This window comes from Nipponia nippon, unplaced genomic scaffold (assembly GCF_047370975.1).
Source record: "Nipponia nippon isolate SJK-2023a ecotype South Korea unplaced genomic scaffold, ASM4737097v1 scaffold_19, whole genome shotgun sequence".
Taxonomy (NCBI): domain Eukaryota; kingdom Metazoa; phylum Chordata; class Aves; order Pelecaniformes; family Threskiornithidae; genus Nipponia; species Nipponia nippon.
Window position 1 is genome coordinate 618,208 of NW_028262335.1, and position 14,308 is coordinate 632,515.

Here is a 14,308-nt window from a genome sequence, read left to right on the forward strand (position 1 = left end):
CCTGAACGCTGGATTTTTCCACACTGCGCTTTCTTCCAGAACCTTCCAGACAGACCAGAGTCAGCATCCTGCTGCCCCAGCGGTACCTGAGCCCCAAGGAAGGGCCCTGGAGACCCCCAGACCATCCCTGAGAAGCTGCAGCAGAGCCAGCAGGAGCCCAGGACAGACCACCTCTGTTTGATCGTCTAGCACCAGTTTGAAAAAAGGGTCAGTCCCAGTAGTGGCTCTTCCTAACACGAACCCCACATGCCTTGCATCTCCAAGTTGGGCACCTGTCAGGGATGAACACAGAAATTCACAGCCCCCAAGGTCCTCACAAGCCAAACAGCATGGTGGGACTATGGGAAGCACACCAGGACACTAGAAACCAGTGGCCAGGCACAGTGGGGTGGTGGCCAGCGCCCCCAAGAACAGCTGTAGCATCTCCCCTTAGTGAATATTTCTCAACACGGACAAAACTGGGTTGATATCCAGCTCCAGTTCAGTCCAACCCAGACATTTGCCCAGAAATAATGGCCCTTAGGATGAATACCAACCCTCTTCTCCCAGGCTTTGCACCACACCATCCTCCGCTCTCCTGAGAGGCTGAGCACAGCATTGCTGCCTACCCAGGAGGCAGCCCGCCACTGCTGGCTCTTTCCCCAGCCCTGCTAGCCTAGGGCATCCAGTTTCTTCTGCCTGCCCTGAATCTCTAAGCAGAGGTTTCCCTGTCAGCCCAAAACCTTGAGATGTCAGCTGCTTCTGGATAGAGCTGTTTCTTTCATTACCGAGCTGATGTGATGGGATTTTGAGTGGCACTAGTTACACTCCTGCGTCTTTCCACATAATGTCTTTGAGCCAAGAGCTATCAGCTGCAGATTTCACACGGCTTTGAGAGGGGTTGGGAGCAGGTCAGAGGCGGGAAGTGTGGCCAATTCCCCCCTGAACTGCAGGAGAAGATGGAGCAGAACTTGCCCCAGAGCATGTAACCTGTGACATTTTCCTGGGCTGATGCAAATTGCACCAACACAGACGGAGAGATGAGCTCCTGCCACTGCAAGAACACATGGCGCTTGCTGAGCAGAGGCTTTCACTGCAGGCTTTGTTAGAAAGGTCGCTACAGTCCAGGGCTGAATGTCTCCTCCCAGTTGTTAGCTGTTTACTGTGGATTTGCCCTGGATTTCTGACGAAGGGGCACAAGGAGGCACAGACCCAATCAAACAACTACACCATCAGGGCTCACAGTGAGAAGTTTTTTCTCCACTGTCTTGGTTAATTCCTGGTGTTTGGCTGCATTTCCCAGCCTTGGTCAGGTCCAACACCAAAGTGTCTGGATGTGGTGGGGACTTGCTGGGGGTCATGCGGACTGTGTTGTGTATAGCCCACCACCCCAATTTTCCAGGCGAGAGCAGCAAGCAGGGAAGCTGGTGCAAGGGTTATGAGCGTGTGTTTCTGCTGTGCAACTCAAAATCCACTGGGCAGGAGGAGGGCTTGAAGCAGCAACTGCAGTTTGCAAAGAGTCATAAGCCTCCGACTTGGAAGGAGAAGCAGTGCCCAGGGATCACTGGGCACATCTCACCACTGTTGCTTTTGGCAAACTGGTGGCCAGCTGGTCTGCAACCAGTGGTGTCACATCCTGATTACCTTGGGCAAGGCGCTGCCTGAGCTGGAGGTTCAAACCTCCAAATGTGGGTTTTGGTGTCTCACCTCACCCCCTTGCATTCCCCCAAAACCCTCATCACTTCGGCTGCCAGCAGCATGGACGGGAAAGCAGTAGGATGGTCAGAAAGCCATGCCAGAAACAAATTTCTTGCAGCTCCTGGCTGTTAATCGTCATCTCTCTAAGATGATGCCAGAGGATGGGATGCTGTAGGCTCCAATTGCTTTGCTTTTCCTGCGGCAGCTCACGGTCCTTCTGCAGGCCCCAGCAGTGCCAGCAGGTGAGCACCCTGCGCCAAGGGCAGCAGCACCCTGTCCCCAATGGGACAAACATCTCCATCAGTCACCCCGAGCACCAAAACCACTGAGCATCAACAATAGCTGCCATGCTCCTTATGACTGCCATTGTCATGCTCGGCAGACATCGGCTGCAACAGGAGAGGAGGAGGCAGTGCAGGGGCCTCTGTTCCCATATCAAACACGCGGAGGATTGCTCCTTTCATCTGCTCCATGCGATGAGAGGAGCAGCTGGTGCCTCCTCCAATCCATCCCTGCCCCACCACTTCCTGTCTTGGCAAACGTACCGTGGCCCAGCCATCCAGCCGGGGCGTTAATTGGAGAGTGGAGAGGATGGCAGGGAAGGGGAGAGCCCGGGCTCGGCAAGGCACAGCCACCGTCATTAACTTTTCATTGCGTCTGCCACTTCCTCTTAGGGAGAAAGGCTTTAAATGTCACCATTTTCTGCTTTAATGACCTAAGAGGCAGCCACGTGCCAAGCAGTCCTTGCATTGCAAGCCCAAGCCTGGGGGAGTTCCCAGTTCAGCCCTTGCACGTGGAGATTGCAAGAACAGACAGGGTCCCACCAGCTGGGGTGTCAGCTCCCCAAATATCCCCTTTCACTGAGCCCAGAGAGCCTCGCATGTCATGGGACTCCCTTTCCAGGACATTTCCTCAGTGATTTGGCAAGCTCGTGAGAAAGACGGGATCGATGGGATCGTTTCCCCATGGGATCACACAGGGTCAAGAAGTCAGCTGGAGGAGGGAGCAGGGACTGTGTGTCCCAGGCACAGACACAGTGTCAGTCCAGGGACCAGTGCAAGGGCCACAACATCCCACTCATCAGGAAGTGATCTTGAGACTTTTCCATTTAAACATGCTTGTTTTTACTGGAAAAGATCCTGTTGATAAGCTCAAAATGCAGGAAATTGATGTAAAAACCTCAGGGGGAGACTACATGAACGAGAAGGGGATTTTATTTAATGCCATTTCCAAGATGACCTTGTCCACTCACCCCCAGCACCCACATGAGTGTCCAAGTGGTCTGGCCAGGATCACTTGTTCATGACAGAGGGGACATGAGACATCAGTCAATGATCCTATCTCAGCATTAGTGATAACAAACTGGCTTTAATGCCCTTTGGGAGGCAACGGCGATTACAGGGTGATGTCTCCCCTCAAGATCTTGCTTACTTCAGCCCTTGCAGATCATGGGCCAAGTTGCTGCCCATTTCTTCATTTGTGTTTCTTTGTGTCCTCGTTCTGCATGTCTACAGCTACGGCCTTCCTTCTGGAGGTCTTTCCCAGACCTAGCTCAACTAACCTCCTCTGCTGTGGGCTGTTCCCCAAGGCAGGGCAGAAAGGATGGTTTTGCAGGACGGGTATGGAGGGAGAAGCCCAGGTCATGAGCTGTTTGCAGGGTGGCGTCTGGTCTGGGACCTGTGGGGAAGGAAGAACTAATCCGAATTTCTGCAGGCTGGTGGGGATTTACCATCTGCTGCGCCAAGGGGACCTTCAAACCAACACACACAACCCGTAGAGAGCATCCCTTCAACATCTTGCTCAAAGAAAGGATTTGTCAGAGAGGCAAACATAGTTTCATAGTGTTCATGAAAAGCTTTGTCATCCATTTGGGTTTGGCATCAGCCTTGGTGTCTGGTGGTGAACCAACGACCACTGGGGCAGCTTGAGAGGCAGAAACTGGGTGACTGCATCATGAATGCAGATATGTAACTAGAAAACAAAGATCTCTTTAATGCTACTCAAGAAAGGAGCCGCGTTCTCTGGAAGGATTAATGGCAAGAGTAGCTCAGTCTGTGCTGGGCAGAGGGAATCACGTGCTCGCCTCTCTCTGCTGGGGGTCTGACATTTTGTCTGCATAGGGACAGTTGGGTCTGGTTTGACGGATGGCCTTGCAGCAAGCTCCCAGAGCTACATCTCTCTTTGGGCTGGATCCCTGTAATGAAGTCTAAGCACCACTCAGATATGCTCTCCTGCTCAGCATTATGTTAATGAAGGGGCAGATAAAAAAGAAAACTACATATATCTTATTTGCCCATTCAAGAGACAAATAAACAACCCACTAACACGAGCGAGTAGAGTTTGGAAAGGCTGGTGCAGAGCCTGATGCCATATAGATAGGCTGGTGCAGCACATCACAATTCTTCTCACATGTACTGGGTCACAGTTTTCCTTCCAGAAGCAGAAATAACATCTGCAAACAGCAGGGGCCCAGCAAACACACCCCAGTCCCCACAAGCACATGAAGGACTGTGAACAAGTTTTGCATCTCCAACCAGAAGAAGAGGAATCACCATTTACCTGTCAAAGCCCGGACCAGCTCTGAACAAAGAGATCCTGAGCTTCTCCAATCTGATGGCATCCAAAGGGGTCACTAGAAATTTGGAGACTCCTGAATCCTATTTTTTCCAAAGAAGAAATTTTTCCCCAAGCCAGCCATTTCATACTAACGGCTTTGAGATTAGCAAATCAGCATTTTCGGGGGGGGGGGGGGCGGGGTGGGGGGCGGGACGTTGAAGCCTGTCAAAACCAGCAGGCACAAAGCACAAGGTGCTCACCAGACATGCTCACCAAGCATCGCCTCATCTCCTAAATCCCTGGACACAATGCCATCTTGGTCTTCTCCCTCCCCCACCTGCACTGCTGAGGGTTACCTCAGCCATCCTCGTGGTCTGGCTTCTGGGGCAGGAGTTGCCAAGTGTGGCCATGAGGCCTAGCCTTGTCCCCACTGCACCTGCTGGGGATGGAGACCTTGGTGGCCCTTGATGCAGCCAACATGTGAGCAGACTGCTAATGCCGGTGGCTGTTCCCAAGAATACATCCCTCAAGCGGTGACAGGGCCAATCAATACAGTGGCTGCTCTTTAGCAATCCCTGGCAGGGAGCAGCAGCCCTCCCAGCGCTATCTGCCAGCCAGGCAGGCAGCCGCTCGTCTGCAGGATGGATTAGGGGACAGACTGACAACGGGTGGCTCTTCCCCTGCCACTGCCACCCACACATACAAATTGCAGCTGTGCTGCACGGCCGCAGCAGGGCAGCCTGGAAATAGATGGGGATGAGGCATAGGGACCAGGTCACACATCCCATGCACGCGGCTTTACTCCCACACGTGTGTGGCTCGGGAATGTGCTGGAGGACACCGTTGGCTTTCACAGAGCCTCCCTGATCCCGAGGCCCCACGGGGCACCACGTGCTCCCTGGACACTGCACGGCACAGTGGGACAACCCGCAACAGCAGCTGTGCTGAGCCAGCGGCGCAGCCCTGAGCACATCGCAGAGGGCTCGTGGCATGATGCCACCAGCATCCACCCATGCAAGTTGTGTGCAATCCCACTGTCAGCGGGAGGAAGATAAACACCAGGAAGCAGGCATTGTGGTCAGGAGTAAGAAAAGATTTCAGCTCCTTTAAATTGGCTTAAACTGTCTTGCTGCAGAGCCCAAACGAACAAATCTCTCATAACAAACCAAAGCTACAGAGATGCAGCCAGCTGGGCCAGGCATTGCTCCCAGAAAGTCCCATGTCCATCGCATTGCGCAATGGATCTGAGTAACTCCAGCATTCTGGCTGCACCCTGGTTCTTCAAAAGGCCCTTTGGGATGGTGCCACCTCTCCACAGCACTTGCTCTTCGTCTGCATGGACCACATCCATCTCTCCTGCCCCTGGCTGCACCAGTGCTTGGTACGCAGCTCTTCTCCACCCAAAACCCCTGCATGCCACTGAGCTGTGCTGGTCCAGGGACAGGGCTCTTCCCTGCAGCATGTGACCAGGGCCAGCAGCAGGGTCCTGAGGGACCACGCGTGGCCAAGGGGAGCCCAAGCAGCCCAGAAATCCTGCTGCTGCCCTGTCCCTGAGGCTCCCATGGGTAAGATCCTCAAAGGGACCAGGGAAGACAGGAACGATCTCCTGCTGCCACCACAGGTCCCGCTGGAGCAAAGGATCAAGGGCTTGATATAGAGTCTGCGGGGCTGGCAGCGTACTCAGACAGCCGCTCATGAAGCGGAGATGAGCCAGGGAAGGCAGCCAAGCCTGTCCCAGGAGAGCCCATCCCTGCTCAAGAGCAGAAGCACGTCAGAGCCTCTTTGTTGTCTGCTGATGGGCGGGAGCATGATGGCCCCGTGGAGGTGCCACTGCCAGTGCAGAGCTTGCTGGGACATGATGCAGAACTGCACAGTGGGACCACAGCAGCACAGCGGTGCAGGGCCAGGATGACTGGTATGGTCAGGACACCAGTGGGAGCTTGCAAGGATGCTGTTTTCACTGGTGCAGTGCTCCCAGGACAAACATTGCAGCACTGAGACAGAGCATCAGGAAGGTGCAGTCTCCGACCAAGTGAAAGCCTCTTCCTTGGTGGGAGAGATGGAGACAAGATGGGGTAGAGGGTGAACCAAAGCAGTGAGACCACCTCTAGCGACTGGGAGAAATAGCTGCAGATGCTAAATGTTGGAACGCATCTCTCAGTCCAAACCCCAAACCAGCGCTAATATGTAACAGAAAATACTCTCCTGCCATTGCTGCCGCTGGGTGCAGGCAGGGAGCAGCAGCGACAGCACAAAGAGGTGCCCACGGCAGGCCCTGCCGAGGAGCAGCCTTCAAACTGATAAGAGGCTGCAAATAATGACTGCGAGCTCTTCTGTGGCTCTTAGCAATGATAAAATTGTTATTATTTAACAAAGATCATCCCCAGCTTTTCTGTGTGCCGCAGGATGGCACAGGCCATCCCGGTGTTCATATAAGGGATCTGCTGCTGCAGACCTGCTTTGGTGGAGAGGTATCAAGCGAAAATACTGTTAGACAGGACAGACAAACCACACCTACATGGAAAAGTCTAAAACAGGCTCCCAGCATCCTTGAGTAGTCAGAAGCAAATGTGTTGATTCTGGTGAAATTTCAGAAAACAATTTAAATGCAACAGAGGTCCCTTGCAGAACCCAAGCCAGAAGAGATGGTTTTGGACACCAGGTTTCCAGGCCACCATCTGCTAGAGAAGCAGAGGCATCTTCCAGATCCAGAGCAGCGTTTGGTGCCAGGGAAAGAGCCCTGGGAGCCCTGTCCCGTGATGCTGGATCTCAGCCTCTCTGGGCTGTCTGTGAAAGCAGGGAAGGGGAAGAGCAACATGTATTAAGCAGATTAACTTTGTGCCAGAGTAGAAGGGCCGCTGAAGCAGCTGCTGTGCCACAGCTGGAGCAGGGAGCCTGCCCTGAGTAAGGCGGACCTTGCTACCATGCAGCAGGTATCATTTGACCCTCACTAGCTGGCTACCGTGTCTCCCCCCGTCATTTCAAAGAGACAAAGAGAGACTGACTCTTCCTCCTGAAAGATAAATGCCTCCAGATTGTAGCCACTCGACAGGTCCACTGAAATTCATCAGTTCTGACTTGAAATGAAAGCTGTAATAAATCTCCCCGTTGAATAGGAGATCAAAGGCAGATCATTAGAGCTCTTGGATTACCCAGTGAGAGTGCACTTCCATCAGCTGCTGTGCTGCTGGTTCCCCTGTGTCCAGAACGACCCCTTTGACAGCGGAGCTTTGACTCTAAAGAAAAGGACAATTTCCCTCGGAAAAGGTCTGAGCTGTGCCCCTCTCCTCTTGCCTCCTCCCTGACTGCTCTCAGCCAGCTCTGCACGGCTCGTGGCCACGTCCTTGGCAGCCACGCTGGTACAAGCTGGTGTACATCACGGAGGGGGACATTGCTCCACTACAGAAGACAGAGCAGAAGAGCTCGGTGTTGGACCAGCCCTCAGGCGAAGCTCTTCCCCACATTACAAAGCTCCTGCATTTTCTTCCCAGGGAAGGAAAATCCTCCCCAAGCTCTGGGAACTATCCCAACTCAGTTGCCCTCCTTTAATTAAAGACAGACCTCAAGCTGCAAGGTAGAGCCCTGCAACACTTTAGTGGGACCAAGTGTCCGTATCACCCCTGGCTCTGGGGAGATGTATAAGGACATTGTGCTGATTTTCCACTCTGCTCTGTGGTGAGTCTCAGTGAAGAGTTTGCTGACCTGTGCCCGCCAGGGACCAGGAGAAATCCTATTTCAGCCTCTCCAAACCCATTTGTCGGTAGTAGCCTACGATATGGCCATGGTCTTCATGGGCTATGCAGGGAAAATTGTCCCCTTTTCCTAAATCTGTGTGGGCTAACCACTTCCCTCTGCTTAGACCATGAGATCCCAAACTCAGCAGTCCCCTGGGCTTCCTCCGTCCCTCATTTCAATCTCAGTAGCCATCTTCTCAGTGACACATCCAAGTTGGCATCTGCTTGTGGATGCAAGGGAAGGTTGTGTAGCAGGAGCAGAAGGTAAAGGAGGCTTCAGACTGCAGGTGGTGACATCCTATCAGCCATACAGCTGCTTGTCCACCCTTCCTGGCTCCTTGGTCCTGCTGGGGATGATCTTCTCCCAGCCTAATGCTGATCTGGTGAGACAGTTGTGCCTGAGCCAGCTGGAGGGATGCTGGAGAGCACATACATCAGGGTCAACCCTGATTCTCTAAATGGTTTTATTTCTCTAACAGAGTAAGGGAAGTTGGTCTTTCCCAATGCCACGGCCTGTGGACCGACAGATTTTCACCAGAACAAGCTGGCAAACATCATCTGATGTCCCTCGCTCAGCACAGGTGGGACACACCACTTTGTCCAAGTCTGGGGACTGGGGTCGTGGGCTGCCTGCCCAGCAGTGCCTGGGGAGCCAAGGAGGACAGCTGAGGGACCGGTCCATGCAGGAGCCACACAGAGGAGTGAGGTTTATCTCTGTGCAAAACGTGTCGCACTCGACAGAGTGAATTTCATTCCTGGAGAGATTTTTTTTTTTTTTTCTCCACTGAGACCAGGTTTGCTGAGCTTAGCTCTGAAATGAGGGACCATAGTAAGTCCATTAGCTTCAGAGGAGTTATCCTGAGCACACAGTTCGACCTGTGATCCCTCATTTTACAAAGGGCTAAATGCAGAGAGGATGTAGCGGTGGAAGGGAGAGGCTCTCTGCCATTTTACACACAGGAGGACTCGGCTGTGATGTGAAAATCAGTACTGGGGGTGAAAGCGAGGTTACATGGGACTTGTTTCACTGTCTGAAATGCGTGGTCCTGGGAGTCAAGCTTCTCACGTTAGAGCTGCTGTTCTGTACTGTGGGACGGGGTATGGGATGTCTTACATGAAAGGGTGTCTGGAGACACAGAGTACGTGTGTTTTGAATGTCCCATGATGTGGGGAGTCCTGCAGTGGGGTGCCCTGTGAAATACCCAACAACACAAGATGTCCTCAGATACAGGGTACCCCACAGCATGGGATGTCCTGAGGATGTGGGTCTTGATACAGGACATCCAGCACCCTGAAAAGAGGCAGTTTGGCTTGGTTTTTACTAGGTACCAGCCTGGCTGGCTGCAGAGAAAAGTCTGCAGCTGGGAAGAAAGCAACAAAAAGGGTCCCAGCACTGGGGCTCCGATAATGAAGAAACAACCCTGCAATTTGTAGCTGAGCTCACAGTTTTGGAAGCCCAGCTCATGGCTTTTGAAGTGCAAACCGGCACAACACCTGCCCCATTGACCAGCTCGCTGCCGAGAAAAGCCCACAGCCCTTTGTGCCACCTCCATCACAGGAGGTTTCTTGGACCCCTGAGCAAAGCCCCCGCCGGACACTCGTGCAGACAAAATTGCTGAGCAAGATCAAACGCAAACCATTCCCCAGGCTCCCCCCTGCCTCCTCCAGCTGCCCAGATAATCCCCCGGACTGAAAGGGAACCTGAACCCTGAGTAGTTTTGTGCAATGGGAAATGGAGCTGAGCCCCCAAACCCTCTTTGTGCTGGGATAATGGTCACGGTGCCTTACATCCCCACACCGTCCCGCTCCCCGCCAGCACCAGCCGGGAAGATGAGCTCCGGAGCTGTCACCGCTCAGAGCTTCAATCTGGCATAAACCAACCTTTTTGTTTAAGGTAGTAGTTAAAAAAAAAAAATTAAAAAAAAGCAGCATCTGTCTTTGATCTTGAATAAAGCTTTTATCACAGAGCTTTCAGTCCCGGTGAGCAAAGGGGATTATCTTTCTCTCGCACAAAAGTTCACCTCCTGGTGCAGGTCACGGGAGGAAGATTTCACTGGAGTGGGAGGCATTTTCTCTGGGGCATTCACCCCAAGTCCGGCAGGCAGCCGCTCCCAGGGAAAGCTTTTTATGAGCTAACCTACTGCCTCAAATCCTTTCAGATGCAAAGGGAAGAGAAAAAAAAAAAAAACCTCCGAAAGAAAGGAGCGGGTGCAAACTCCCTGACAATTGCTGCCAGCCTCATTTAGCAGGAGAGACCTCAGCCCAGCATCCCACCAGCTATCCTGACTCCCAGCAAACAGCCAGGACTCAAAGAAGTCACTTGAGGCTGTCTCCTGACCCAAATCCCAGCCTGCATGCAGGCAGAGCATGGGCTGAATTTAGCCTTGCCTGGGGTATGGTCTGGATCTGCCTGCTGCCTGTCCCCATGAAGCCGCTCCCCGTGCAGGGCAGGCTGGAGCCATGAGGGTCATCTCTTTCCCCATCGATAGGTTAATGCAAAAGGTGTTTGCTGCCTGCACCACGGGTAATTGCTCTCATTACCGACGCACTGGGCAGCCGCCCTGCCTTCACCTCCGCTTCCCGTGCATCAGGCAGTGCCGTATAACGGGATTTATCATCAGTGCCTGGAAGCTGCCGCCTGCTCCCAGGGTCTGGCAAGAGGTGGGGGCAGGAGGCAGCGTCACCAGCGTACTGCAGGCTGCCCCAGGAGGGCACGCATGCATGGCAGGGCTGCCCAAGGCGCAGCACCCGCCTCTGCTCTCCTGCAACAGCCGGCCGCCTCCATGGCTGCAGCCGGGGAGGAAGGGTGCGAGCGGGGGGAGCGCCAAGTTCCCCGCTCCCGGGACATTAATCGAAGCGACAAATACGCCTTGACATCAATTATGTTGCTTTCTTGTTCAGCCAAGAAGTAATTAACTTAAGTGAAGCAATTAGGTAAACTTATCAAGTGAGGTTTGCCGTACCTTAAGCAAACAGCTAATTGGGCTGTGAAGGGAGCGGGGATAAAAGGGAATGGGGATGACGCACACAAAGGGGACCTGGGGGTCCCCGGGGGCTGAGGCTGCCGCAGCCATCCATTCAAGGGGCAGATCCTGCGACGGGAACGTCTGAAACACCCTGCATCCAGAGCAGGTCGCGCTCCCCTCCTCGCTGTCCCTCCTGCTTCTCTCGGGACGCAGGCAAGAGGCAAAGACACAGCCCCAGGGGTCTCCTAAGAGCAGAGGTAAGAAATAAAGCGATCGATGGGGAACCCCACCGGGTACAAGAGATTCAGACAAACAGGTCTCAAAGTGTTTGCTGATAATAGCAGGTGAGGCAGAGGATGGAGACGGACGCTCAGTGATGCTGGATTCCCTGCAGGGACAGAAAAGAAACGACTGTGTCTCACTCCCAGCGTCCTATACCAGAGGAGCAAGAGAAAGGGTTGGGATCATCTGCTAGGACAGACGGTCACAGTGCAGTGTCCCACGGCGAGGTGGGACAGTGGTGTGGAGAGGGGTGCTGGGCTAGGAGCCCCCACAGCCCAGAAATGCTCCTGGAAGCCCCCCTGCTCCCAGGACCCAGCACATTAGAAGAGACTTAAAACTCTGCAGAAGCTGCCTCGAGAAGAATGACAGAGGGTCAGAGCAGCCAAGCCACGCGCCAGCCTCCTGTCGTGTGGAGATGGATGCCGTGCCCCCAGGGCCAGCGCCGCCTCCTCGGGCAACGGCTGCATCCGTGTGCCAATCTGGGTTACGGTCACTTCTCAAAGACTCTTTAAGATTTTTTTTTTTTTCTCCATGGTGCATCTAGCCCATTTTCCTATCTTTCAAGCCAATGAACTACTAGATTTTCAGATTTAATTTCCAGATTTCAGCAGAATCCATAGCACAAGCCGCTTTTAAACTTTGCTAAGGTGTTGAATCAAAATGCAATACTATAAATCATTAATGCACCCCTGCGTCGCAATGAAGCTGGAATATTTTAATCACTGAATAATGAAGTCAATACTCACAAATCTCAGCTGTCATTAAAAGATCTGCATGCCTCTGTGCGCCCAGCAGGAGAGGGAATCTTGCAAGAGGACTGGGTTTGCCCACTGGAGGTGCAGCCAGGAGCACCACCGCAGCGGTGGGACACGAGGGGCTGGGTTTTGCAGCCCTGTTTTGTCATCGGCAGTGAGTCAGCATCCTTTGTGGTACCTGCTCTTTAAGCAGCGTGATTGTTAAAAGAAATAAAGTCAAGCTAACCCGCTGCATGGCTCCGGGGCAGGAATAACGGTGACCTGAGCGCACTACGGTTTGGACAAGCGAGGGGTTTTCCAAGTGAACACTACCAGGCTGCTTGCCCTGGTACCACAAGAGTTTTCTCCAGCCCCACTGAGGACAGACTGGAGCTAGCCCAGAGCAGGAATGTCCTGCATACAAAGCCAGATACCAGCCTAGAGCTGGAGAGGCCCGTGGAGAAAATCAGAAAGGGCAGATCTGAAAGATTGTGAACAGAAGGCAGAAGGGCAAAGTTAAAACAACTCTGCAAATGCTAGGACGTGCCTGCAGGCAGCAAGAGCCGCCGTGTCCCTGGCACAGATGGAGCATGTGGCGTGGAGCCGCAGCAAGAGCGCGGGGGGGAGGATGGTCGGCCCTGCCCCCCCGAGCAGGGGACAGGCGTCAGGCGTTACCGAGTAAGATCGGCTTCCTCGAAGAAAAGAAACTCCTGGAAGGACAGACTCAGGTTGGCAAACAGCCAGGGCCAGCACGGAGGCTGGACACAGGGAGAGGTGCTGATCTCTGCCTGACCCCAGTGAGGGTGTTCACCATGATGCACTGCTCAGGTGTGTGGTCCCACTGCTTGTAGGACCTACCTTGTGGTGCCTTGCACTGTGACAACAAGCCCAAGTCCCCAGAACTGCAATACTGGGAGGATGGAGCTGCCATCCAGCCAGATGTCTGGGTACTCGGGGAAATGGCAAGGTCAGATCAGCATCACTGGGAGAAGAGAGCAGTGTGGTCCAGGGACCCAACATTTTGGCACCTCCAGAGACAGGTCCAAATCGCATTCACAGCAAGATACGGCTGGTGGGACCTGTGGGAAGTAGAAGAGGTCAGAAACTGCCCCTTCATTTCTTCACACAGGTAGGAGCAGTTGTAACAGTGCTGCTATAGGGCTATTATTGCAGCGGGCACAAAGCTGCCAAATGACCACCTGAACCACAGGAAACCTGCTCTGCAAGGAGCAGATCGAAGTACCACGCACCAGTCCTTCTGGATCCACGGCATAACTGGGAGTCAGCTATTCTTCCCCAGGAGCCAAGCGAGACAAATTGTCCGCCTCAAGTTGTCCAGCTCCATCCTGTCTCGGCACTAGGATTGCACTGAAGCCCACACCAAAGGTCTCTTGGGTTTGGTCCATTTTTTCTCTAGCAGGAAAACGGATGCAGCGCTCTTGAGTTTGAGGTTTGCCTGATGCTCCTCTGTGCTGCAGAAGGGAAGACCAGCCAAAGCCATGGACTCAATCCTTGGGGGGAAAACTGGAGAGATCTGCAAAAAAAATTGCAATCACAGAATTGCAGAGTTGTTGAGGTTGGACAGGACCCCTGGAGATCACCTAGTTCAACCCACCCTGCTCCCTGTTGTGCGTTTTTCCTCCCAACAAAGCGCTTGGAGATGCCATGCTGGCGTAGATGGTTCACGCTGCGGGGTTTAACAGCACACAGAGGCACAGCAGGACATCAGCCAGCATCCTTCTATGGGCGACCATCACCAGTGCCCATTAGATAGGACTTCTGCTTCACTGGAGTGTATATGGCTAGAGCTGGTACCCTGGGCACGAGGGGCCTGGAGCAAGTCCTGCCAACCGGCCCCCTAAATTCATTTCAACCTGGACAACCCTCACAGGCCTTGCAGCCAACAGGGATGACCAAAAAATTTACTTAAGAGCTGAGGGGGCTGTAGTGCTCTGAAGGGATTTCTTGCCCCTTCAGGCCGCTGCAGAAGTGTTTGTGTGGGTGACAGAGGATTTTCACCTTTGGAGCATGAGACTGGTCACTTCTGAAGAGAGGATCCTGAGCGAGCTGGACCAGCATGGCAAATCCCGTTTCCTCATCGATTTTCTTGAAGGATGCTCTGGAGGAAGCTGGGTGTATGTATTCGTGTGAGCAAGGGGTATTAGAGACTCGTGCAGTGAGATTATAACCGACACTGAAGGTCGTTCTCTCCTAAACCCCTCTTTTCAGGCGTTAACAACTTTAAAAAAAAAAAAAAAAAAAAAAAGAGAATTCTTTGTGCTGGAGATGTCTCAGGCTTCATCACAGACAAAAGGGTTTTTTTGGGGAAAACTGAGATGAAATCTCCATGGATGTGTTC

General features: G+C 53.2%; 1 protein-coding gene across 2 annotated transcripts in view; it reads right to left on the bottom strand.

Annotated features, from left to right (window-relative positions):
- Positions 1–2,844: 2,844 nt before the first annotated feature.
- The window catches only part of ZBTB40 (zinc finger and BTB domain containing 40), a 60,357-nt gene continuing 48,893 nt past the window's right edge, over positions 2,845–14,308 (bottom strand). Inside the window, exons 19-21 of one of the 2 annotated variants that reach the window (XR_015704372.1) lie at positions 13,969–14,188; positions 13,200–13,483; positions 2,845–13,028 (exon numbers count right to left, since the gene is read on the bottom strand). The gene's annotated coding sequence lies outside the window, so the exon portion shown is untranslated. Of the gene's footprint in view, positions 13,484–13,968; positions 14,189–14,308 lie in introns of both variants that reach the window. The other variant, XR_015704371.1, reaches the window with a different exon arrangement.